We start from the raw sequence: 27,944 nt of genomic DNA, 5'->3' as shown, positions 1-27,944 counted from the left end.
AGTTACTCAACTTAAACAAACCGACACACAGCTGAGATTACTCTTCCATTTATTTTAGGTTGATCTCAGTGATTTTTAAGCAATTTCAATGTCTCTGAAAAAGCATCTCATGACTGTTGTTCAGTTATTCATTCAAGCTGCAGTGCAGGTTGTTTCACATTAGATCGCATTGACATTCATACATTTTAAGTCTCAATAGTAGAAATATGTTCAATTATGACGCTTTATTGATATGTTTCTATTTTTTTTTCTCTTCAAAATATAAAAAGATAGATCATGAACATTCCATTGAAATATACTTTATACAGTTCTTGATGAGTTGTTCTTCGTGTTCCAACATTTCAAAAATGAAATCCGGCATAAGTCACAACCTGACGCTGCAGTGACCACCTCTTCTCCCCATTCAGGCTCCATTTAAGACCACAGTACAATGGACCAGTACCTAAGTCTGTTTTACACAATAATAGCATGTAAAATGAATCTTTGGGATGCTTATGTGAATGCAGTAAATCAGATGTTTATAAAGAGGTTAGACTTGTTAGATTTTCTAATTAAAATAACATTTCATATATTAGAAAACTTTATATAGTATGATATAATTTGCTCTGAAACAACTGTAATATTTTCAATTTGTAAAATACTTTTTTTTTTAAGATATATGTGATTGCTATGTAACTCTATGGAAAGCCATAAAGCCACTAAATAGGTGGCTGAAAACGTCTAAACTGATGACGGCACATCTGTGTCACGGGGAGCTTACAGTAAGTGTCGATCAGTGGCATTCATGGTGTGGATTGCATACAGTGTCCTCAAACAGAAAGAGACACAATGAAAACATTTTAAAAATGAACAAACATGTGAGTAAAACCAAACAGGATGCTGCTGAGGAGGTTTTTGTCCAAAGACCGCGTGGCGCCTTCAGGACAAATCAGAGTAACACGCCGACACAAAGCATTTCTGTCCTTTTGGTTGTATGAGGTGACTGCTTTTTTCTTTTACATTTTCCAACACATAGAAAACCTTTAAAAATAAAACAGACTTGGCACAACCAACATTGTAACTCATCCTGTTAACCAAATCTAAATCAAATGGCAGTATTATGCATTAGGGAAAAAAAGACATCTTTTCAGCCTGCCGCTGGCAGACAGCTGCAACGTGGAGAACAAAGATACGGAAAACTTAACAATGAAAAACAGTGGCATGAAAATAAAAACTGCCTGGCCATAAAAAATAAAAATTACAACTTACAAACAATTGGGTGAATCACAAAGTTTTTTTTTTTTGTTTTTGCCGGTGTGCACGCCACCTCTGAAAAATCACTGTGGCCATCCAAGCTCTGAGAACTTTCCCGAATGAAAACTATGTGTTAGTAAGATTTTTGCACATAGAGAAAGTTGTAGACCCTGTTAAACCTGCGCAGACTCAACAGAACTGTTGAACGCTCTCTGTCGTCTACATCACGCTGAAATGAACGAGGAATGGGCGGGGGACCGTTCAGCTGCCTGAGCTAAACCCCGGACCAGCGGGGCCTGAAACTCACTGGGAAAACCAAACCAAAGAAGAAGTTCTTGAAGACCCATCTACACTCAGGTTACCTTTGTCTTCCTTCAACCTGTCACTGTTTCATTTTCACCATCAGTCTCCCCCAGGTGGACCACTTCTTACCCTTTATCACTTTCTGACATCATTTTGGAAGCTCTGGGTCTCTTTGATTGGTGCTTGCATGACTGCGTTGTGATACGATGAACTAGCCAGCGGGATGACAAGAACTCGACCGTGTGGTCATGACAGATGCTAAGACCTGACCTTTTAAAAAAAATGAAGACAAGCTACCTCTACACACTCATGCCGACACTGTGAGTGTGAGTAGTTCTCAGTTGCCTCTCCAAGGAAGACTTTGCTGCTCTACAACACGGCACAGTGTTTATAAAGTTATCCGGACTGGAATCATGACGGGAACAATGACAGAAGGCTGGAGGGAAATGGCAAGACTCTGTTCCCCCTCGAGAGATTATCAAGTCATAATGCATGCTTTTTTTTTTTGTATTGTTTTTTTGATTTTTAATTTTTTAACACATCACTGTGAGGTGTTCACATTATTATTTTTCTATATATTAGAATTTATTATGTTAAAAGAAAATAGCAAAACACCTACATCCACACACACTATCAGCACACCTGAGTCCCTAAAGCCCACGCTCTGAATCTGGAATGGCAGTTTATTCCATGCAAACTTAAAAATCTCTCCCAACTCCTCGCCATATTGCATCTTTTATTATCTTATTGGTCTTCCTGTTCTCCTGCAGAGGGTGAGACTGCTATCTCTGCGAACGAGGCATCCAAGACTCTTAGGAATCCCTTCAACACCGAAGCTTTGAAGATAACTCAAAGGACTCGGTTTTTATCAGCTACAGTCGTGACAACTCTTGCCTTATTGCCAAAGAAAACTAGCAAACTATGAGTACTAATCAAGCTTTCAGAACATGGAGAGCTGCTGTTTCAGTACCGGTGCTGCTTTTGCTACGGAAGATGTGCAAACAAGTCAAGGAGGAAACATGGACTTTGTGACTGACAACAACTACAGGACTTTGCTCAGATGCTACGGGCAAAGTTGGTCAATTGAATGTTTAGAAAGTGTGCTGCTCAATGCGTTACAAAATAAAAACCATGGCAGAGGCCATCAACACTGGAATGAAGAGTGTAGGGCAGTAGTAGCAGAGAGATTTCATCAAACAAAACATAGTTCAGGGTGTACTTTGCAAACATACATGTTTCAATATTCACATTTTTTTTTACTTCTCAAAAGAAAATATAGCTCTTCTCTTTAATTATAATCTTTTTTAAAACATTAATTGCATATAACATTTTTTAAATTTATTTTATATATACTTTTTTGTATCTCTAGCACCCTTGTCTTCAACTAAGGGCTTGCAGAAAAGACAGTCATGCAAAGTAGTCATGCTGGTAAACAAAGTTACAAAAATGCATTTTTTCCCCATTATTCTTATTGTCCATCCTTTTTCTTTTCCATGTCTGAATGGGCAAGAGTCAGTCATTGCTAAAGGTCTTTCTAGAGACCTTTTTTCATCCCCAACACCTGTGGGTTAAATTATGTTGCACTCCCCAGCATGAAGGAATACTTCTTTTCCTGCATCCTTTCCACCGACTATTTTTCTTCTCTTGTATGAGACCTTTTTTTCCCGGACTCTTCCCGGACAGGACCCCATCTCCAAAGACATGGAGCATCGTAGATTTGTTTATCAAAATATAGATTTGTTCTCTTTGTACACTTCCACGCTTGCTCTTACTCTTGGTTCGTTTCTCTGAATATATCCTTTGGGCCTAGAAGGACTCCCTCTTTCCCCCCTGAACTTCATCGTGACATTGTGTTGCCAGTGAAGCACTTGTTGGCAGCAAGAGGGACAAGAGAGGCAGGGCAGTATGCATCAGAGGAGTCTTGGCGCCTAATCGGCAGTGTTTGGGAAATATTCACCAGATTGGTCCCGTTCAAAATAATGCAGAACTGTTTGCATTTTTTTTGTAATTTAGGCAGGATAGGCCGATATTCCAACAGGGTTTGACTCCGTGAGTCAGTCTGTTTACTAATCAAGTCTCCGTCGCCCAGACACGGGGACGTTTCCTACGTGTGCAGTGAGGCACGGGAAGCTACTGGCAGTCAAAGGACTAAGAGACAATGGTTAGCATGAGAGGGAGTAGAAGCCTCACCCTATATTTAAGATCTCTACTAATCTACTATACATTACAGAGGGTCATTCAGCAAGTGCATGCTAAAGGACCTTTGGTACCCAACATAGATTTTCGTGCAAGCCCACATCAGTACATGAGAGATAAAGATAAGTCTTTTTCCACTATTTAGTGATGGAGACTGTTTAGGGCGAGTATAAAATGACTGGTTTAAGATAATGCTACATGTGCTTCGATTGTTCTGCTTCAGAGTTAGTGCTGTTTGATGAGCAGGGCAGTACTTCAGTCTAATAGAAGTAAATGGAAGACTATACAAGTGCTAAACTTTAACAAGGGGCTATCAGGAGGTGCCGTTAAAGACTGTGCATTTTTATATTTGTGCATCTCTCTCTTTTTTAAACTAATTGTATTGAATAAGACCAATCCTTTGTCTCTCATGTGCTCCCTCAATTACTTTCTTCTTCTTCACTGGAAAGGAATACAGGAGTGACATCTAGAAGATCCCTTGAATGCATAATTTTCTCTCTCATTGAACTGTGGATGGATTGGTTTTTAAGTCACGGTATTTCCCAACCAACAGATGCTACAGTGTGTTAGCAGAGATGCTACATTGTTCGTTTGAGTCCAGGTGAAAGACGAGTGCTTGACCGGGAAACTTGCTCAGTGGTTCAGCACTGCAGGCGGCGCCGATTTGGTCAATAAGCAGGATGGCGTTCATAACACTGTCAGAGAGATGTCGTCTGGAATGTGTCATCAGGAGTCCTGTTTTCTCCAAAAGTGTGTCAGTGCAATGCTCAGTCCGCTTGAGGGACAAGGGAAGGGGGCACAGGAAGAAGAACTGGGCGGGTGGGAGGGGGTTCAGGTGAACTGTTGTCAAAAAGGTGTGGTTGGCGATCCAAGAGGCTGCTTTGGTAACAATGTGAGGAGCAGACCGTGTGATACATATTTATATATTTTTTTTATTTCATGATTACCCTCTGGTCTCTCTCGTCACCTCAAAGATCTCCTTTCAACTGTCCGTCCGTGACAAGCCTGTTGCTTATGTGGCTCCCGCCGCAATTTGTTTACCAGTTACTGACTCCTCATAACAGAGAAGGCGAATGCTAGAAACTTAACACTGCAAAGAGAGAAACAGAAAGCCGTTAGTGTCGCGTTCACCGCCGCTAGCCTTCAAATAATCATGTTCAGTCACACTTCATATTTGGTTAGCTGAGGTTTCTCAAATACAAATAAAAAAATGACTAATTAGGTTCTGACATTATGAACAAATGTAAAGTAATCAGGAGTTACCATTACCTGTCAACTGCAGTTTAACTGTGTCAGAATGAAGTGAACAAATTGAAATAAAATGCTTCAACAACACACAACAAACACTTAAATTGCTGGAATGGTTGGTTCGTCTTAAACAGCAAAATCATGAAATGGAAACATTACAAAAACATGGAAAACTGACTTTTCCCAGACTGAACAGCATTCGAGAGCTCAGCATGTGATTTGGTGCTGCTTGACCTGCATGTGTTTGCAAAACTGTTGTTCAGAAACATCCAGAAATGGTTTCACTTTTCAAAGAAAAAGTAAACATTTAGTAAAATACAACAGTAAATTTAGCCCCAGTCATTTTGTACCTTAGCATTTATGGTGAGTTTGACTTCTTCAGGCTCTAAATTGTGCCTTTAATTGGTGATAAACATCTAATTTACAGATAGGAACTGGTGCAAACGGTAATGCTGAGACACAAAATGATAAAATAAAACATTTCTGAAGGATTTTCCTTGATGAAATCAAGGAAAATTAATGTTGTTTCATTAAACCCAGACATCATCCGTTGCTGCAGCTGCTTTTTAACTTCTTCTGTGTGCTCTTCATTTTTCCACAGGACGAGGCGTGGAGTGGAGAGACGTCACCAGAGTTCATTAAACCTCCAGCAGGCCAGTAAAATAATAAACAGGTTGGAAAAACATCATGTTTTCAATAATCACATTACAATCAAGCCCAACTTTTGCATTAAAAATACCAATCGTAAATGGTTTAAAACAGAATTTTAATGAAAAATTAACTGTAAACATGTTTAACAACAAAGCAGCAGTCAAATGAAACAAAAGTTTTACAGCAAATCCAGTGAAATTATTGAGTTTGTGATGTTTTTATCTGTAATGAATACACTAAAACAATGAGCTCTCCAGAGAAAAAATATTTTTAAGTTCTATAAAGCTATATAATTATACTTTTATATAGATTTTACATTACATATATATTCATTTTGTGTTTTGATTTAAAACTGATTGTAATGTCACTTCTTAAAACAGCGTTCTAGATCTAGTTACATTATCTATGAATCTATTATTTTATTATATGCAATAAAATGTCTTATTTTCACCATTTTTTATCATTGGAAAATTGACATAATGAAGGCGTGAATTTTTGGAAACTTGTTTATTTATGTTGTTTTAGAATCACAGAAGGAACTTTATTTACATCACTCACTTTCAGCACCAAGGCCATTAAAATGTCGTCCAAACAGCTGCCATTGTTCCATACAGACGCCATCATGGCAAAATAATACCAGCTGGTGATTGGTTTTCTTCTTCATCAACTTTTTGAAAGTAGTAAATTTGATTTTTTTAATAAATCCAAATTGCAACTAGAACAGGAGCATCAAATTCAGTTTCACTTTGAGCCAAATCAAAAATCTGACTGTTCTTAAAGGGCCGGTGGTGCCAGAATGTATTGATAAAGCCCATTTTATCAATACATTCTGGGATTGATATTAATAAATAGCTGTTTGTTTCAGCATCCAATCAGTGTTTCTTATAATTAAGCTATCACTGATCAGGGTTTTGTTTTTTGTGGCTTTTTGGAATCAAAATCACAGATTTTGTTTTGCTAATTTAGAAATATTTGTAAGGAATTTTTATAATTGCGCTGATGTGTGATGTTAAATGTGAATTTTTATACTCGCCGTATTGACATCAAGTAAAGCTGAGGTAGCAGTCAATTAAATCCAAAGTTTTTGATGAATTTTGAGAAAAATTTCCAGTAAAATCAGAAAAAATTGGGAATCTGTTGATTTTGTGTGAATTTTCAGGATTTGTGAAAAACTGGAGACTTTTGATGTAATCTGGAGTCTAGAGGGCCACAGAAAAAGCTACGGCGGGCCAGATTTGGCCCCCGCGCCTTCAGTTTGACACGTGAACTAAAAGAATATTCAAAATTCAATGGGAACAAGTTATGTGATCTGATATGTTTATGACAATAATTAGTAATCTATTGCAGATTATTTATATGGCTTTTATACATGGATCTTTGAGTTTGTACATTTTAAAAATCCTTAAAGGCATTAATCTAATCTAACTGATGAAATCACCTGATCAAAATATTCTCCTGTGTTGTAACTAATAGTTATTTTAGTTTAGAGTTCCCAACATTACACTTTTGTACAAAATGTGGTATTTCTGTCACTGCAGAGTTTAACTGAAATAAAATAAATGTTAGTTATATTATTTATACACAGACTGATCCTGTTTACTTGTTGAGGTTTTTACTGGATTTTATTTAGGGGTAAAGTAAAAAAAAGGGGGGAATAAATATGCATGAAAAAAAGTATATTTTTTTGTTCCACTGAAAAGTTATGCATGAATTTTTATCACAAAAATAGTTTACATTTTCAAAGACTTAAAGTAGTTTTGCATGAAACTATTCAATAATCTGCATTACATTTATTCCAATTCTGTCTGCAGATATTCAGACTGTTTTTGTTGACAATAACATCTGGTAAAAATAATAAACAGCTGTGGGAAAAAATGCACTGAAGCTCATTGAAAACCTCCAAGTTTTTCCACCAAATACTGATTTCTGGGCTAAAACATTAATATTGTTGTTTCTAGATGAATATTAAATTGTTTTCTCTGCATTATTTCAGGTCTGAAAGCTCTGCAGCTTTTTCATTATTTTCACCATTTCTCATTTCCTGCAGATAAAAACTAACTTTTTACTTTGAATTTTGCAGACATGTTGTCAGTAGTTCATAGAATAAAAGATCAAAGTTCGTTTTACTCAAATATAAACCTATAAAAAGTAAAATCAGAGAAACTGATCATTTCGAGTCGTCTCTTAATTTTTCCAGAGCTGCATATGAAAATTTTAAACATAATCAGTACGACTAAATTCAAATAACTTTAATGCATTCACATGTACATTTTCTGTAATAAGTGCTTCTTCAAAGGTTCAGCTAGTTAAATCTAGCCGCATTTTGCATCTAAATTGACATCAGGGTCTAAGGTACTTCCTGGAGGCACAGGAAGGCCTGTTTCTGTTTGATTCAACTTTAGGTCAAATATGATTTAACAGAAGATAACTGTGACTAAAACACAAATACAGCATTTATATGAGGAAAACTGTGCAAAATAAAGACATTATTTGATCCCTTCAGTTGCATCAGTCCACAAAAATATTCCTTCTTATTTTTCTGTAAACGATAAAGTATAATCCACAGAATATAATAGCCTCCCTTTATGATTAGACAAGATGTAAATGAGGCTAAAAGCGTTAATGAGGAGCCAAGCAAAGAAAAGCAGCAGAAAAAGAGAGAAATGATCCTAACAAATGTTTTGAGCCGAATCTCAGTTTGGTCCTGGAGCGTTCCTCCTCACTGCACGCTAAAACCAGAGTTTAGGTTCATACTGTACACAACAAATCTGAAAATCTGCTCAGCATGCTGAATGACAAGTGTTCAGAAAACATTACAATACTGAAACCTTTTTTTTTTTACATGAAAATGTTAAATCTATGTGTGAAAAATGTTCTAAATAATCCGTTTCTGTTCACATCACAACTCACTTCCAGTCAACTGGCGATTAAAACAAACATCCATCTGTTCACATGAGACTCACTTAGTTTCAGTTCTTTGGAAGCACATGGATTTAAAACCTGGTGCCAGGATTGTAACAGAACAGCAACACCGAAACAAGCAGACGAGTTTTACACACGTGAACCTAAATCAGATCTGATTTTAGTTTGTTCTTCTTACAGCAGCAGTGTGGACGTTTACAGTGAAATGCAGCAGAAAAAAAAGGAAAATATAAACTTTTTCCAACCTAAAACCATTTCAGACGGCTACACAACATCAGATCTGAACACGTCTACTTACATCCAGAGGAGCTGAAACATGCGAACAAGTTTTTAGGGTAAAAATATATCTGCATATTTACATGTTTTTTCCAGCATGACAGAAATATTGCACATTTATTGCATATGTGAATGTGACTTTTTTTTTTCCACTTTTTTTGCTGATCTGTTGCTCAACACAGAATGTACAAACATGAAAAATATACACAGAAAGATGTTTATCTTGGTTTTAAAAGCAAAATGTGTTGATTATTTTCAGTAAAATGAGGAAAAAAAAGATGATTTGATAATTTTAGAAAAACATTTAAAGCAAAAGAGAACCTGAGTAAAGAAACGAACAATCATGGTGTGAAACAGACGCTACGCGAAGCGTGTTCGATGGCGCGGCTCGTTTCCACACATTTCATTCCTTACGCCGACATGCAAACGTTAACGGTTAGTAATCGACACCGACTGTTAGTAAAGTGCTTGTTTTTATTTAAACTTCGTAGTTAAAGTCGTTCAAATTTGACTTTCTAAAAATTAGTTTGTTAGGAGCTTTTTAAATACATTGCATTAAGTTTATTTATTTTTTTAAATAAACGAGGAAATATTCAATATTTTGTTTATATCACTTACCAGAAAATGATTTTTTCCCCCCCAAAGGTCCGTTCAGTCATTTCCTGTCATTAAGTAAATAAAGTTGTGAAAACGTGGCTGCAGGGACCTGCTGCTGATTTTTCTGTGGATCATAACTCCAAATTATTTGAGAAAAATCCTTAATTTGCTGATTTAATTTTCTTTTTCTTTATGAGCATATCCAAAATATTCTAAATAAAATGCAGCTTGGGAAACTTGCAGCTGACTGGCTGCACCCAAGAGCAGAGAAATGGAAGATATTACGTTATATTAATGCATTTTAAGGTATATTTGGTGTTTGATCTGTTAAAACAGGAAATGAAGTGGATCCTTAGAGACGGTCTGAAGTATTTGTGGCAGCATCCTGGGGCTCTGCTGTAGCTGCTGTTGTCAAAACAAGTGTAGCTCTAGCTAACAGCCATGCTGCTGCTATGTTCACCCCAAACGCGTTTACATTCAAAGTCTCTGTGGAGCCGCGGCGCATCCAGCGCTGAGCGTTTGGAGTTGGACAATCTGAGCTTAGAGCGTCAACCAATCAACCAATCAGAGAGACTCTGCTGTGTGACGTAGTGGCCAGTAGGGGGTGTCCTGCCAGGAGACACGCCGCGGGTCAGAAGGTCATCGAACTGGACTCGGGCGAGACGAAATCAACACCCAGCTGTGAAACTCTCCAAACTCTCAATACCTTTGAATTATCTGGTAAATTTAAACACGCGCCCAACAACTACATTCAGTTGATTTAAGGAAATAAAACCTCGATACTCTCAGAATTTCATCCTTCATTGTTCAAAGTAACCAGGAGAAGGAAAAAGGCGAGAGGCTCCAACGCGTCGGGCCGTTATCAGCTGTTATCGCTGTTTGTTCAATAGAAACTGAACATTAATGTTGAGCAGAGACATCTGAGCCTCTGTTACGACTGCAGAAACTTTTACTATGCCACATTTCGATACCACTCAGTTTCATTTACCATAAAGAGAAAACAACGACTTGTTCCAACGAGCGTCTAGAGCGATTTTGACTTTGAATGTGAACTTGAAGGGCCTGATGCTCAAACCGCGCTCAGTGTGAACGCAGCATGAATGTTTGCACTTGTGCAAACCGTCCAACAAGAAACGTTTTGACACTTTAAACGTGTTGGGTGTGAACGCAGCGTTAGCTCGGCCTGATTAGCCACGTGTGAACGCAGCGTTAGCTCGGCCCGATTAGCCACGTGTGAACGCAGCGTTAGCTCGGCCTGATTAGCCACTGCTATCTGGAAACAAAATCTACATTATCCTGGTTTTCTGTAATTGGTAAGAATGTTTTCCTGATGAACTCGTTTTGCACAAATCTTCATTTTATACGTCAGTAAAATGACAGAATGGACCTTTTCCGGCTGAATCCAGGGTAATATTTGCATATGCAGGATTCTGTTCCCGGTGTATTAAGATGAAGCCGGTTTATAATCTTAATTTTCACCATGGCATCTCTTTTTTTAGCTACACATTGCTTTAAGTCGCTGTTTAAACTTTCCACTTATGTGCCCTATGATGACAGGATGCTAACAGTGAAACAAAGAGCTAACCGTGATGATTTCTACTATCCTCTTACATCATTAGTCACAAACGACGAATGCAGAAAACTGCTAACATCAAAGTAATCTACAAACAAAGACTTTTTTCTTTGGCTAAATGAACGTTTTCTGGAGATGCTAGCTTAGTTTTGTTTGGTCCACAACACAAAATGGATGTCTATCTACAAATTTAACTTCTAAAATATCAGCGTGTTTGTTTTTGTTTTTTCTTGAACCTGTGAGGCTATTTTTTAAACCAATCTCAATATTTTAACGAATCATCTAATAGTTTACAATAACTTCCTGTAAAGCTACATTTTGTACTTTAACCCATCTGCATGGCCGATGCATGCATCACAAACAGAAGTCACTCTACGTTCAAGTTCATTTAACGTTATTGCTATTTTTGTTTGCACAATATATTATAATGCAAAGGGAAGTTTCAGCATGATCCGTAACGAATCCACCGCGTTTCTCTGCCGTCCAATCGCGAGGATCCGCTACAAAATGGAGGGGATGGGGGAGCGGCAGCGGCGCAGTTGCCCCGGCGTCTCATAGTTCTCAAACGGGGGACTAGTGATGGGAGCGAGGCGCAGAGACGAACCCGCCACTCCAGATATGTTATTGAGACTACGGGATTTCTCCTGGCCGGTGGCTTTATGACCCAAAAACGATTCAGTTTGGACGCGTGCAAAAGAAAATCATAGATGAAACGTGTGCGTAAAGATGATTGTAGTTTGGTTGGCACAGATTGGAAACATGAGCATGTAGTTTATAAAGTCAAAAGAGAAGAAGCACATAATGAAAAGCAGAAATAAGTAGAAATGTTTAAAAAGAAAACAAGAAAAAAACAGAAAGGACACACAGACAGACAGAGACAGGACAGACAAGACAAAACAAGAAAATGCGAGTTATGACATGTAATTTTTTCTTTTTCTTTTCAAAAACACAAAGCACAAAATGTACAGATTTTTAGAGACTTAACACCAATTGTAGGCCCACTGCGTAAATCACCCAAACTGTTTCTTCTTCAGGTGTTTTAGGCGGATTCAGCCTGAAGGAAACAGTTGAACACAAATATAGAAGAGCAAATCATCCATGTAGAGAAGGAGTTGACCACATGAAGCTTTTCTGGAGCAGATCTGTCGACCTCAACAGTGTGAAAAGTCAGTTTTTAAATATAATAAATGCTTTATAAAACATTTTCCTCCTCTGATGTGACATTTATCCTGTAATGTTTCAGATTAATATTAAAAAATTCTCTTAGGAAGTAAAATATAATTTTGTAGGTGGAAAATGATTTGAAAAAATCTGAAAAAGTTCTACAAATCTGTTCCTCTGGTGGCGATCCCACAGACCTTCTAGTGTTTTCTTTCAACTTAAGTTTTATTTCCTTCATCGCCATCTTTTCTGTTCTTTTTTCTTTTTAAATCGGCCTTCATCTTCATTCTTCAAGCTTTCACATCACAGCTGATTGGTTTGTGGAACGGATCAGAAAGTTATTAATATTTATAGGAATGATGCTGCCACCACCGTGTTTCTGTCCTAAACTTACAGTTACACACCTGGCAGGTGGATTTATAAAATTATTTAGTTTTCTGGTAGTCAGACAAAATTCAAATGATAATAAAACAATATAAAGACTCTAAAAATGTTTGCTTTTGACTAAAAATGTTAACTTATTTAAAAAGCAATGTAAAACCCATTAATGGCATTATCACAAAAGTTACATTTTGTCGCTGGATCCCAGCAGCTGTGTGGAGGTTTTACCTGGATGCTTTCACTGCAAAAGAAAAAAAAGATTTCTGTCCTGCAGCACTGCTCCTCCATTTTGGTTGGTTATTTTATGCTTTGTAACAAAATAAGGTTTGCATCAGGATAATTAGATAAACAGGTCACTGCACCATTTTTAAATTTTCATTAACAAGTTTTCATTTGAACTGTGCAGAATAAACGTCACATAAAAGGTGGAAAAAATCACAACATTTTCACGTTTAAAATGACTTTGTGTCTCGTCAGTCGTGTCCCACTGAGCGCCGCTGCCAATCTGACCGTGGACCCGTTGCGTTTGCTTTTCATTCATGCAAACTTCAGATGGCCAACGTAAAAAAAAAAGAAGAAAAAAAGCGTTTCCTGCTGTGACCGTTTCCTGCCGTGACCGTTTCCTGTAACCAGATCTCTTCGTACTTTGGCTACAGTGGGAAATGACACGAAAACTAAATCCAGCTGCGCAAGCGACTTGTTGGTGAGTTTAAGACTTATGCAGCGTCCTCAGTGTCCTTTCCCGCTGTATGTGGGTGTGAGCCACAGCATGCAGATGCTGAGTTTTCCCTGCAGGGCGGCGCCACAGAGAACAAAGGGCCGTGCTGACGGCGTGTTGTTGCATCAGAGGAAGTGAAAAAACACCATTGGTAGAAATCTACCAATGAACAGCTCACACACATATAATGGCTGGAGCTTTACTGCTAAATTAAGAGATTTAATGATTTCCAGTGGCATTAAATAAACCTCCAACCATCACATGGCCAGACGGACAACAAGGAGCACGCAGCAGATGACGCCCTGTGTGTCTTCCTGTCCAGAAGCAAACAAGTAAAAATAAAATGAACCTGAATTAAGCTCCACCACTTTGGACAACACGTCTTTATTTTATTTTTATTTTTTTTGTAGGCCTGAGTAGTAAAATATGTATGATGCATTTTTACTGAGCTCTGGAGGTTTTTACGTCACTGAAATGATTCCTGGGAAATATTCTGTGTTGCTTAAATCTGCGGTGCAACGGCTGGGATCAAACGATCAGCTGTTAACCTGAACAGTTACGACTCTTTATTCAATTATTAACATGTTATATTCATTTGTGTTATTTAATTCTTCATGTAGATAATTCAGCATCCTGTTTGCAGAAATACGTTTGTACGAAAATGTGCAAAATGTTTTTGGTGAAGCAGTGGGAGTATGGAAAGCCATTTCGCCATATAATCTTCTTGGACTGAGTTTAATAAAGTATTTAAATCCCAACCAGAAATCGTCTAATTTGAGATTATAAACGCCGATCAGTGGTGGCATGAAAATGTCTGGATCACAGAAACAAAAACGTTTCACTGAACCGATCGGAATCTAAACTGAACTGGATTATAAGTTGATCTGCATAAAATCTTTTTGTTTCACTGCGAAAACACAAAATCTTACAAAGTGTTTTTGTCTAGTTTCTGTTGCAAATATCTCAGTGAACCTGAATTAAGACAAAACTAAGATAAAACTAATTTAAAAGTAAATAATTCCTTCTATTTCCATTGGCAGATAAATGAACTAATGAGTCAGTTTTCCCATGTCGTAAGTGAAATAACTATAAGTGATTTTGTAAATCTCTGTTGTTTAGATATATTTTTGGAATAAAAGGGGAAGATATAAGATTTTTTTTTCTTTTTTCTTTTTACTTATATTTTTCTATTGTACATAATTGTTTTGTTTTTAATTAAATTAATACATTTCCTAGTTAATCTGCCAGCGGTACAAGAACTTTTTCACCAATATTAAGAAATTATTTACTTAAAACAAGCTCCTGTGTCTTGCAGAAAAGACACTTGTTAGTTTTGTTTTATTTCATGTGTTATAAAATATTTGCACTAGAAACCAGACTAAAAATACTTGGTAAGATTTTGTGTTTTTGCAGTGTTATTTTTATGTTTGCTTTAAATCGGTTCTGTCAGTTTCCTTCAGTGTTTGTATTTTGATTCTATTTTTGTTAGTTTATTTCTTATCATACACTATTTATTAAGTTATAAGTTAATTCCTACAAATGCAGCACAAAGACACTGAATTTTCTTGGCTCAGGCTGTTAATCTGACTTTATGAAAGCAGGTCTGAATGAGAACAGACAGATGAACGGATGCTTTGTGTCCAGATAATTATTTTTAGAAACAACAGCGAGCATGCAACATGCTGAGTAGAATGAGGAGGAGAAAGGAGAGGAAGAAAAACACTCATAGTATGAAAAACTGCTAAAACGTTTATGTAAAAACACTGGCCACTTTATTAGGTACACCTGTCCAACTGCTCATTAATGCAAATGTGGAATCAGCCAATCACATGGCAGCAACTTGACGCCTTTAGGCAGGTAAACCTGGGCGAGACGATCCGCTGCAGGTCAAACCGAGCGTCAGAAAGGTTGGGCTGGTCTGAGTATTTCAGAAACTGCTGATCTACTGGGATGGTCCGAAAAGAGAAAACATTCAGTGAGCCACAGATCTGCAGGCGCGAACGCGGAGGTCAGAGGTGAACGGCCAGACTGGATGGAGCTGATAGAACAGTAACTGAAATAACCATTGGTTACAACCGAGCCCTGCAGCAGAGCATCTCTGAAGACTCAACATGTTGAGCCTGGAGGCGGCTGGGCTACAGCAGCAGACGACCACACCGCCGCCGCTCCTGTCAGCTAACAACAGGAAACTGAGGCAGCGACTCACACAGGCTCAGCAAAACGGACAACAGAAGATGGAGAAACGTTGCCTGATCTGGTTGGATGATGGGTCAGAATTTGGCATCGACGACATGAAGCCTGGATCCATCCTGCCTGGTATCGACGGCTCAGGCTGCTGGTGGTGTGGGGATATTTTCCTGGCACTTGGACCCATTAGTACCAACTGAGCATCATGTCGACCTGAGTGTTGCTGCTGACCATGTCCATCCCTTTATGACCACAGTGGACCATCCTCTGATGGCTCCTTCCAGCAGGATAATGCACCATGTCATAAATCATCTCAGACTGGTTTGTTGAACAGTGAGTTCACTGAACTCCACAGTCACCAGATCTCAATCGGAGAACCTTTGGGATGTGGAGGAACGGGAGATTCACATCCTGGATGTACAGCAACTGGATGATGCCATCATGTCAACATGGACCAGATTCTGAGGAATGTCTCCAGTACCTCGTTGAATCTCTGCCATGAAGGATTAAAGCAGCTCTGAATCCAACCCGGTACTATCGAGGTGTACCTAATAAAGTGGCCGATGAGTGTGTATTCAGATGCTGCATTTATTTTGTCCTCGTTTTAAAGACTAAAACATCGTCGCCTTTAGTCGTCGCTGCAATCCAGTGAAGCTGACCTGTGAGGCTTTCTGCACTCGGCTAAATGTTTCACCTGAGGAAACGGCGTCTGTTTGTGCAACACTCCTCCTGTTTCACTGGAAGCAGTCATCCAGGTCAAAATGTTCAGAAGTGCAGAGCTCAGCAAATGGACAGGAGTGTTTTCACCCATTTGTAGCCGAACCGCAGCAGCTGCAATCTGAGCATCGCTGGCCGGCGGCAGTGAAAGCTTCACAGAGAGCAGACGCTCACTTCGCTGCCAGAACTGCTGCTGAGCAACAGAACCGGGTTTCGGTTCTCCTTCTTCTGGTTTTTATTCCATCCATTGCAGATTAGCGAGGTTTTTTTATGACGTCAAAAACTGAAGTTAACTCAACATCTATAGGTTTTAGAGCTTTGTGCCTCTCACCCAGCTCTCTACGTCTCTGCAGGTTTATCTCAATAAATTAGAATATCACTGAAATGTTGATTTCCCTCATTAGAGTCGTTACATGAATTCAGAGCACACAGGTTGAGATTTCTGTTTGTTTGAGAGATTGCAGCTCACAGCCAATGAAAATCCAAAAGACCAGTTTAACCAGTTGAAATGATCTCAGTCTGGGATCCTCCTGCTCAGATTACTGGTCAGTGCAGCATGACATGGAGGAGATCCTCAGAGTCTGGCTTCATTAGCTTCTGCTGCATGCTGGGACTTTGATTTACCTTCTGAAAAGAAGTTGTTCTTTAGACACATTTTTTCCTTCCACTTAACTTTTTATCAATGTGCTTGAATATAACACTCTGTGAATAGAAATCTTATTTCTATTCTGTAATATTTGTGGCTTTTCCTCCTTATCAAGTCAGCAGTTTTCTATGCAGAACTTTGGGTTTTCGTCAGCTGTAAGCTGTTTTTTCTTTAATGAACATAAATACATGCTTGCAATATGTCACTAATATATATATTTTTTATTATTCCACTAGGACCATCCCATTGAGAAAAGCCCAGATGGGCAGCATAAAGTATTGAACAGCAAATTTACACAAAAAGTCAGCAGAGAAGAAACATTAAAATGAGAAGGATTCTAAATGACCCTAAATTTTGAATTATATTTTAATTTACTGAGAAGCACCTGTAAGATTTCGTCACATAAATCTAATAATCTGAGGCAGCTTGGATTTCAGTGCTTAGTTTGACGTTTGTCCGGTCACTCGGTACCGGATCGAATCCAAACACGTCAGAGCTTCGTGAACATTTCGACCCAAACAGAAGAAAAACAGACGGTGGAAACTGGCAGCCTTCAGGCTTCGCTTAAAAATATGAATCGAGAAAGAAGAGAGATGGAGATCATTCAGGAGTCTATGATTTGAATTCTGCAGGATTTTTAGTTATTTGTTTTTTTTTAATCCATGCACTGCAAAACACAAAATCTTACCAAGTATTTTTGGTTTAGTTTATAGAGAAAATATCTGAGTACATTTGAAATAAGACAAACTAACTTAAAAGTAGCTCTGTAGCTCGATATAGAGGCTGATTTTAGGTAAATAATTCCTTAATATTGGTGAAAAATTTCTAGTTCCACTGGCGCCATTACCTAGCAACCCCAGCCAAGCCCAGCCGTTACCTAGCAACCCCAGCCAAGCCCAGCCGTTACCTAGCAACCCCAGCCGCTACCTAGCAACCCAGTTCTAGTTCAACTGGCAGATTATTTCACTTATGACAAAACGTTTTTCCCGTTATGAGTTAATTTATTTGCCAATGGAACAAGAACGTTTTCATTAATAATAAAGAATTATTTACTTAAGCCCCTATTTTCTAGGGGGAAAAAAAACAAAAAACGTTTAAGTTACTTTGTCTTATTTCAAGTGTATTAGGAACTAGACAGGAATAAGTTGGTAATATTTATCGTTTTTGCAGTGTGAGAATGAAATGAGGCTGGACGTGTGTGAGCCGCCTCGGTCTGCCGTCAGGGGAAACGAGGAGCCTGGCCCTCACCGCATTCAGCGATGATGACATAATTCCTGCCCAAAGTCACACTTCATTTACCCTAAGGAGGGAGCAGGTACCTACCTAGAGTCAGACTTTAGTTACACTTGCACTGCAGTGGCGGCCTGGGGATGGGATGAAGAATGAGTGTTAATCACAGGAGGAGCAGGTTATGAAGAGGAAGAGGAGGAAGAGGAGCAAATATTGTGTCCAGCCTGTTTACCAACATGACTTCAAAATACCTAACGAAGCCTGTCACCATCACAAATTTCACTGGACGATAAACTATAATCTTATTGTTTGGAGACCATTTTTAAGGAATATAATGGTAAAAGGAAAATAATAGTGCAAGAGCACATTCTAAAAGATCAATAAACTTTAAATATGAATGAACATTTAACACTGGAATTGGAAGATATTTTAAATATCCAAAATAAATGAAACAACAAATTGTCCAATTTATTTTATCATGTAATTGACTTTTTGATTTTACTGTAGCCTAGGTAAACTACATATAAGTATATACATACCTGTCACAGTAATCATGTCAAACCATAAATCACTGCAGCGAACGGCCATCTTAAAGCCTTTTTCTTCTGTTCTTATGTTAGAAATGCACACAGACCACTGAAATGGACCCTAGTGCCTCATACAGCACACTGCCAACTACTGGCCATCCGCTGCAAGTGCAAGAATATTTTTGTTAAATCCAATATGGCCGACATATGAAAAAGCAACTCCAGTCCCCCCTCCTACTGTAAAGGACAGAACATTGTGACAAAGTAAGACCAATACTACTGATGTATTTTCCAAATAAGAGAAAATTACAACTGATCACCTAGAAAAAAATCCTAAAAATATAAATTTTCCCCACTTTTTTTATTCCTTAAAAAAGTCAAAAACTCTTTGGGGGAAAAACATCCTGACGTAAAGGATCATAATTCATACATGAAAGGGTTAAAGTTTACTACCTCTTAGAATGTGTTTTTGCATTATGTTCTCAAAACAACAATATTATCGTTTATCGCAATAATTTCTGTAACAATGTATCATCCAGTAACATGTGACGCCATGACAGGCCTGACTGTCTTCAGACATGCTCTGTAATGTTTGCCAGGAATCCACAGGATTTGCTGACTGCTCAGTTTCTATCCCTGGGTTGCCCATCTACAGTATCATTCCTACATGCGGTCAATTGGCTGTTAAAGGTGGCGTCATCTCCTGTTACCCATAATTAGATGTATTGAGTTTTCTCCTGATGATCACCGGAGCGGCGCATACAGTACATACAGTACAGCCTGCCGGAGAAACGAGACGACATGCAGCCGCGTCCCTCCACCTCCTGTCAGGAGTATCTGGGTCACAGCAGCCTGTAGAGTTATAAATAAAGCTAAAGTCTACTTAAAGGGATACTTCAGTTTTTTTATTTGGTGTGGAGTATTTCTGATCGATCAGGATTTTACCTGGAGTAGACAGAAGTAAGGAAAATCCTCATGTAGAGTCAAGTGAAGTACGGCATGAAAACTGGTCCATTTAAAGGTAAATTACTTTCAAAATACCTCAAATTTAAGAGACGGAGTTCACAAAAAAGATTTTTATACTTTACTACTTTTGCATGATACAATTGTTGAATATTTTAATCAACATTACAGGTTTCCTGTAATGTGCAAAAATTACACAAAGATGATGCTACTTTGGCTAAGTCTTTAATCTTTGATTGTATTCATGTCATTTACAGCCGTGGAAAAACAAAAAGCCCTCTGAACTGAAAACCTCCTGGTTATTCCACCAAATACTGATCCTGAACTCTTCCTGAGTTAAAACATTCATATTGTTGTTTAGAAATTAATAGGATTTTGTTTTCTTTGCTTTATTTGAGGACTGAAAGCTCTGCATCGTTTTCATTATTTTGACCATTTCTCATTGTCTGTAAATGAATACAAAATTTTTGGTTCATGCAATAAAAAACAATGTTCATTTTACTCAAACTTATATCTATGAAAAGTAAAAACCAGAGGAAATGATCATTTTAAATGGTCTCTTCATTTTTCCAGATCTGTATATTAATGCCCTGCAACACTCACCTCCACCTTTTTTAAATAAAATCTGTCAGTCAGTCATATATGATGGTCAAAGGAAGAAAAAACTAAAAATACACTGAAAAAAATGGCTGCTGACTCAAAACTCCCATCTTTTTCTGAAAGCACTGAGCTTTAATCAACACTCTTCAGTGTGGAGGCTGTGACTGAGGGAAGCAGACTCAGTTATCTGTTTTCAACATCACTGAAGTGTTTTAAATTTAAGATTAAACTATTTGTCCCACAGTGTGAAAAATGTCTGAAGTTTGTTGAGAGAGCGAGACTTTCAGCAGGTAACAGGAAAGCTGCTCTGTTTTATTATTTAAGCTTTCAGCCTCAGAGTAAACATGAGGATCCCTAGGAAATATTCTGAGAGTCTGAAGTTGGCTTACTGAGATACGGCTCACATGAAATAATTACCTGAGCAACAGGTACAAACACAAGAGAAAATCTTTGTTTAGCAAAATATCTGTTACTGTAGGCAAGATACTGACTGCTCAGTTACTCCACGTTGTCTCATTTCAGCTTTAATCGTATGAATATTAATCGTGTTGATGGATTGTGACTTGTTGTTTCTTAAATGCGGCTCAGACAAAATATTTGCCAGGTGTGTGAAGAGACGGATCAGAGACACAGTGAGACGACAGCATGCAGGACGACGAGACGCTTTGAACACACAGAGGGTCCTGAGCCTGACATGCTAACAAACACATCATTTAGATCCACTAGTTGAGCATCTGAAACTAAAACCTTCGAATAAACGTGAGATTTTGTTTAACTTAAAGAGAAATGGTAAAAAATGAACTTTTTTGCAGTTTGTTTTTGAACAAGCATCAACTTTCTGAGGGTAAAAGCTCCTAAAATTGTGTCTAGTTAAGATTATTTGTTTTCCAGTCACTGATTTCACCGTCATGTTGGAAGTATTTTCCTTCCGACTTCCAGGAAGAACACAAGGGAAGTAAAACCACAACAACAAGACACTGCTGCACAAAACTGAAATATATCCAAAAAAATAAATCACAATCACAGAAAACGGCAAAATATGAACCGAATGTCACCACAATAAAAACAAGCATTCACGTTAGAAACCAAATCACCAAAACATATTTCACTGTACACACCAAGTTAGTAACAAAATGATAGACACAAAAACAATAAATGAAATAAAACTTGTACATATTTGTAAGGTGAGGGAAGAAGAGAAACTGAAGAGTTGAAACCAACAGGACTGAGATCCTGATGAAGGTCTGGAGAGTCAAAGAGGCTGTCGCCCTTTGAGAGCCATGCATCAGCTATGAGCACAGGAAGTCAACATGGCCGACAGAACAGAAAACACACAGAAGCCGAGGAAGGAAGGCGTCTTACGCTCAGGAAGATCAAATAAAACACAAACGATGCACACAGGAAGGAGGAGCAGAACAATCCCTCTTTAAAACAAAACGCTTCAACTCAACGCAAATACTTTTCAGAAATTTGATTTTCTAGAAACGGGAATCTTATCCACATACAGTTCCTTTAAAAAAAGCATCCATGCTCTTTTTTTGTAACTTTTTCATCTTGTTAGGTTACAACCACAAACTCTGAAGTAGCAACAGGAATCCTCTGATCGGTCAACACAAAGCAGCGCTGAACGCTAAGAGTGAAAATAAAAGTTTTTAACTTTTAGAAATAAAAATGTGAAAAGTGCGAAAGTATTCAGTCATCATTACTTCAATAAAATCCATGTTCACAGGTTAATTAGTGGATATGCAGAAAGAAGGTAACATGATGTGAATAAGACTGACATGATGCCGTCATGAAGGAGCCTTCATGAATGTTTGACTGCTTCCATCATTTGGTAAATAACGGCACTTCTCATTCAAATCTACACTGAAAGTTGCATTAACAGCATCAACTTTGCACTATTTGCACTAAAAGTTGCACTAAAAGTCAATTAAATGTGTAAATTTTGCATTATTCTGCAAAAAATATATACTTTTAATCTAAAATTCAATTAAAAGTTGCATTAAGAGTCCTTTAAACATGGCAACCTTTCATTAAAAGTGTCATAATTTACCAAATGTCCCTTCATGACAACAAACATTCATGAAGACTCCTTCATGTTTACCACAGAGTCAGGTCAGTATTATGTACACCCCTTCAAATAAAACGTTACCAAAAAGAAACAATAAATAGGAAAAGTAAGTCAAGTAGTCAAGCTGACTATTAGGTATGAATGTGCTGGAATGGTCTAGTCAAAGTTCAGGAGTAGGATCCAATCAGAGGAAGAACTTGGACGTTGATGTCCAGAGTCGTTCTCCGTCCAGTCAGACTGAGACTGAGAAGGACAGGAATGTGTCCAGCTCTGATTCCTCTCTTTACATTTATCAACCGTTTTGTGTTGGTTCATCAGAGGAAACAGAATCAAACACATCTGTGGTCGTCCACAACGAGCTGCAAAAGGTTCTCCGGGTTTGGAGGTCAGCAGGAATCGGATCAAATCCGTTTGATTTTAACCGTAAAGCACTAAGCGCCGTCTCCTCTCTTAGTGCACAGGAAGTTTCAGCAGTTTAAGGAACGAGGACCGTTATAGATCCCCAGCCTAAGGGTACAAATTAAAGTGTGCAATTTGTCTTTAGGTTGCCTTGAAGTGGCGTCCTAATGAGTCCAGTAATTATTTTCCTCAATGCGCTCCTGATTTGCTTTAAAGGGGGATTTTTGTGTCACTTAAATTGCAGTTTGCACAGAAGAACCATTTACAATGGCAGCGTTGTTAGCGTCCTCTAGAAGCGCGGACAGTTGGAAGGCTTGCTTACCTTAGACAGCATGAAGCCACTTGTTAGTCAAACCTGTCGCAGCGTTTTTGTCTGTCTGGTCAGTAAGTGTTTCAGTTGCCGAGTGCAGCCTGGACGCCTTTTTTAACTTCCATAACGGTCTGCGCTGCACCAGGCACTGAAACACAGTCACACCGTCCAGGGAGTCGCATTTCAGATCCATCACACGCTTTGGGAGACGTCTCTGCCGTGTTGCAGCTGATTTATGAACGCACATTTTCTGTTTTGATGCTGCCGTTTTGAGACGCTGATAAAAATGCAGCAGCGTTGCTCTTTTACAGCGTGCCATGTTTCCAGAGATGCCGCCCCTGGCATGGACGACTCCACTGACCCCAGGGACCTTGAACCTTGGGAAACCGACTCGCAGCACCATTATAAACGTTTTTAAGTTGGGGAAAAACGTCCAACAAAATGTTAAACATGTACGTTACTGTGCAAAAGTCTTGAGTCCTCAGACTGAGTTATTCATGCATTTGGTGTGTCTGCTACAGAGCCCCATTGGGGACATGGGGGGCAGTTTTTCTTTTGCGTTCCCTCACAATAAGCAGATAGACTTTGGTCTATTTTTGTATACAGTCACAAAATGAAATTTCAAATTTCAAATATATACACATTTAAAGAGCTTCAGTGAAAACATGTTTATATATTTTTAACTCTTTGGTGCAAAAAAAAAAGCTGATTGAAAATCAATTTATTTATTTAAGTTTCTGTTTATATCTTAAAGGGATGCAAATCTCATGTTTGACCTGCTTTACTTTTGCATTTTGCACAAAGGTTTGTGGTGCATTTCAATCCTAAAGAGAAAGATATAAAACTTCAGGTATGTCACAAATGAGATATTAACATACATGGAAAAACCTTATATTGTAGCAGAAAGTTATTATTACGAGAACGCAAAAGAAAAACCCTCCATGTCCTCTAGGGCTCTGTAGTCATGACACCCATTTCAGTGCATGTGTTAAAGGGTTAAAGGGTCTTATGTAAAGTATTTTCTGCAGATCAAGAGTTACATAAATAAAGCTTAACTGATATATTTCAGACAGAACCGGTTCCTTTTTGTACCAGTTTACTTCTATATCTGCATGATGCTGTTGCTGCTGCAGCAATAAGGTTTCTGTTTGGTATTTTTCTACCGATTGTAATGAAAACGCAGCTGATGACAGTTACTACTAATGCCTCATGCAGATACCAGTTAAATTTATGGCTTTTTTTTCTTTAAAACCTGAAATTTACTTACTTTTAAGTTCTCTGTCTGATATTAAAAACTATTTGATATGGGTGTGCTGTGGTGGCGCATGGGTTCAGCACATATGGAGGCCTTAGTCCTCAACGCAGCTGTCGCAGGTTCGATTCCCGGCCTTGGCGACCTTTGCTGCATGTCTTCCCCTTTCTCTTATTACCAAATTAGCTATCAAATAAAGGCAACTAGAGCAAAAAAAAAACCACTATTTGATATGAAACCTGAGTGCTGCACAAGCTGTGAAAAAAATGAACCATTATGTGTGAATTAAGGCTGATTTCAAACTTTTGCACAGTTCTGTACATGCATAAAACACATTCTTTGATACGGAGATATGAATACACACCACTGTAGCTGCTGTGCAGCGGTTTGCAGCATTAGGCTGTAATAAGTGCTGTTGTTTACCAAGGTGCTGGTCTGTGGGGTTGGGAATACCACGAATAAACACATTAGAAGGGGAAAAAAGAAGTAAAGCCACACAACAACACAAACACGACACTCGGGGGGACAGAGACACAGTGTATAAACACGTAAGAATGAAAAGCCCACATACACACGCGTGATATGACACAACCTGAAGAGAGAGACAACAACAACACAGAGGCACATCAGACAACAAGGTGACCCGCCGTCCCGCTTCATCTCTTTCTTCTTACAGATTAGTTAATAACACAGGACACAACAACTGGGTTATATTCACTTGAGTAGCTGGATGTGCTTAGCGATCCTGCACTCATGACAGGATGCAGGTTAGAGACACTCACACCAAAACAAACACACAGGTACAAAACATCTGGGGTCATTTGTGCTGCAAACCCCATTTTCTTTTACACCCTGGACATTGTGTATCGAAATGGTTGCAGACGACGTCACGGAACCAAACAGGAGGTTTTGGCAACCGGGACGTCGGGCTAAGGTTATGCTCAGCTGTTCTGCATCAACCTTAAGGACAAACTCTTTCAGCCACAGAGGAGTGACAAGTCAGCTGCAGCATCTTTGACACAACAGGGTGGAAATATTTGTGTATCTGTGATTTTTGATGATTTGTGTTAAAAGGGGGGGGCGCTACTTTCCTGGGGAGCCAGAACTGGGTTATTTGTGACTTTTTAACTGGTTTCAGTGTTACCTCTGAGCTACGGTTTGATCCAGGAGGAGGTGGAGTTTGCATTGAGGTCCTGCTGTAACAGAGACCCCTCCATCTTATACCAATCCTCAGTCAGAGGGGAGTCTGGGCTGGGAGCCAGGGCTGCTGCCTCTACAGTGGTTTGTTGCCAACAAGAAGGGAGGGAGGGGAAAGTTTGGAGGGAGTGTTTTGTTGGTGCAGGTTGGTGACGGTGGCAGTGGTCAGATTGCAGTATTAAATGAATGGCGGTGGGGGGAAAAACAAGAGGAGGGACGGTGAGGTGGAAAAGGAAAAGGGAGGAAGCAGAGGGGGGGAGTTAATGGGGGGTTTGGGAGGGAAAAGGATGAAAATGGGGTAAAAACGGGGGAGGTGCCAGTCAGAAAAGAAAAAAGGGCGACGTGAGAGGGAGAGAGAAACAGACAGGGAGAAACAGAAGTGACGAGAAGTAAATTAATGCATGGTCAACTGTCTGAGTCCAGAAGACAGAGAAAGACAGATCACTTTGAGTCTGAGAGGACGTGACACGTTCTGGGACGGAAAGATCCGGAGACGCCATAGAAAGATGGAGGACATGACCGGAGCTATGTTCAAAAATGTCTTCAAAATGAAAGGAAAAATGTTAGAACACAACATTATGAGACGGAATAAATCAAATATGACACGAAGCGGTGATGGAAATAAAAACAACGTGAATATGAAGAGGTGGAAACAAAGACAGCAGAGCAGAAGGGCTAATGTTTCTGCAGCCATATGAACTGGAATCTGCATCCACGTGTAATAATTCATCTACGTCTCCTGAACACACAGCGCTCTACGTGGTTTCTCTGTGGGGACGTGTTTACTGCGCCTTGCTCTGTGCTCGTGTTTACACGAGGAGTGCACTTCGCATATCCGTCTCCCGGTGCGACACGTACCTTTCCGCACATTCCCATCTGTGGCGCGGAATTCCCTGGTGTTGAGTAGGAAGCAGGCTCGGTCCTGCTGGTAGCGTTCCCGAGTGGGGCCCCGCCCGATGGGGCTCCGCTCGTCCGGGCTCAGCACCTGGTCGATGGTGGGGCAGTCCTCGTTAGCCAGGGCGGCCGAGGCTGCGTCGCCGTTCTGCTTGGAATCTGGAAGAAAAATTCACAACCGCGGAGGTTTACTGCTGCAAACGGACTTCTGTGTGTCCGGACGACAGCGAGGTCGTCACGGAAACGACAGGAAACGCGCGGGGAGGGAGGCCTGCTGAAGCCAGGTCCAGTTTTATTTGTTTTCATTCAACATCACCATGCATAAGAAATAAAGTATGTAAACAAAAAATTAAGTTAATTTCTTACAATAAATCAAAGAAAACATGAATAAAATACCTAAGAATTTAAATGGCAAAAATATAATTTTACCAAGAATTTTTGTCCAGTTTCTAAAGAAAACATCTTAGTAAACTGGAAATAAGACAAAACTAACTTACAAGGAACTTTTCGCCAAGATATAGGACCTGGTTCAAAGTAAATAATTATTTTATATTTATGAAAAAGTTGACGTAATCTGCCAGTAGAGCCATGTAACATAAACGGCTATCGTGTAAGGTTCTTATTTTAAAAAAGGAAGAAAACAACTCTCTAAAAACTTATATCTCATTTTTCTGGCTTTAAGCAAATACAAACAATTTAGGGATACAGTAAAAGTGAAATCTGATTTATTGTCATTGAGAAAAAAAAAGTATTTTTATTCAAGATATGTAGATGTCTTGTATGTCTCTACAACGTAATTAAATGTTAACAACCAGCAGCTACTTTAAGCGATTCAGGATCATTTTATTTAACTTTCCCAAACACAATTAAAGCTTAAACACACATGGAACTGGGCTGGTACGATTAAAAGCATTCAGTAGGTGAAATCTGGTTGCTGTGACAATAATTTGACAAAATGAAAAGGCAGCACAGGGCTGAAGGAGCCAGAGACCTGGAGCCAAGCTGACCTCTTCAGAATCGGTTCCTGCATTATTACCATGATATCACGTAAAATATTATCATTTATCGCAATAAATGATACATTTCTGGGACAGAAACATCTGGAGTTTGCACGTTCTCCCTGCATGCATCGGTTCTCTCTGGGTTTTTACGTATTTAAACCAGGACCGTTAACTGACCGTTTCTTAGCACATAGGAATAAGTGAGTGTGAGTCCGGCTGTTTGCTCTTAGTTGACCCAAACAAACAGCAGGACAAACGGCTGTAGATAACAGACGTAGGGACGCGGCTCCTCTCCATCATTTTTAAGCCCAGTTGACGCTGCATTACTGTCACATTTTGAAAGACAAAACACCGATTAGAGGAAGTGCTGAACCCCGGTAAAAGTTTCTGACTTCCTCCTTGGAGCAACAATAAAATCGACTGGTTCTGCTTCCAGTCTTGACTCCAGGCGATGCTGGCGAGACGTGCTCACTCCTGACTGCTAAGTGATGCGTTAAAGGTGCATTATGGTAGCTAGATGCTAAAGCAGTTTTACTGCTAATGGCAGAAAAAAAAAATCCCGTGAAGTCAGCCAAAATCGAGACGCATTAGTCTGTTTTAATAGATAATTGAGTTCATTGTCTTCCCATAGTGAATGTTCATCACTGGCAGATGGAAGAGCCTTAAGGCCACTGCGATCCGAAAGCCGATC

The 27,944-nt window shown here is 39.0% G+C and overlaps 1 long non-coding RNA gene across 1 annotated transcript; it reads right to left on the bottom strand.

The window, feature by feature from the left end:
• Window positions 1-32: 32 nt before the first annotated feature.
• On the bottom strand, window positions 33-26,420 carry LOC106918753 (uncharacterized). The gene is made up of 2 exons (XR_015761520.1): window positions 26,217-26,420; window positions 33-4,822 (listed from the first exon to the last, which is right to left on the bottom strand). It is a non-coding gene; the product is annotated as an uncharacterized LOC106918753 (long non-coding RNA).
• Between the last annotated feature and the right edge of the window lie 1,524 nt (window positions 26,421-27,944).

This window comes from Poecilia mexicana, unplaced genomic scaffold, assembly GCF_051168715.1.
Source record: "Poecilia mexicana isolate PSO_F unplaced genomic scaffold, ASM5116871v1 scaffold_19, whole genome shotgun sequence".
NCBI lineage: Eukaryota > Metazoa > Chordata > Actinopteri > Cyprinodontiformes > Poeciliidae > Poecilia > Poecilia mexicana.
The sequence above is the reverse complement of the archived record's forward strand: the minus strand, read 5'-3'. Positions and strand labels throughout refer to the sequence as shown.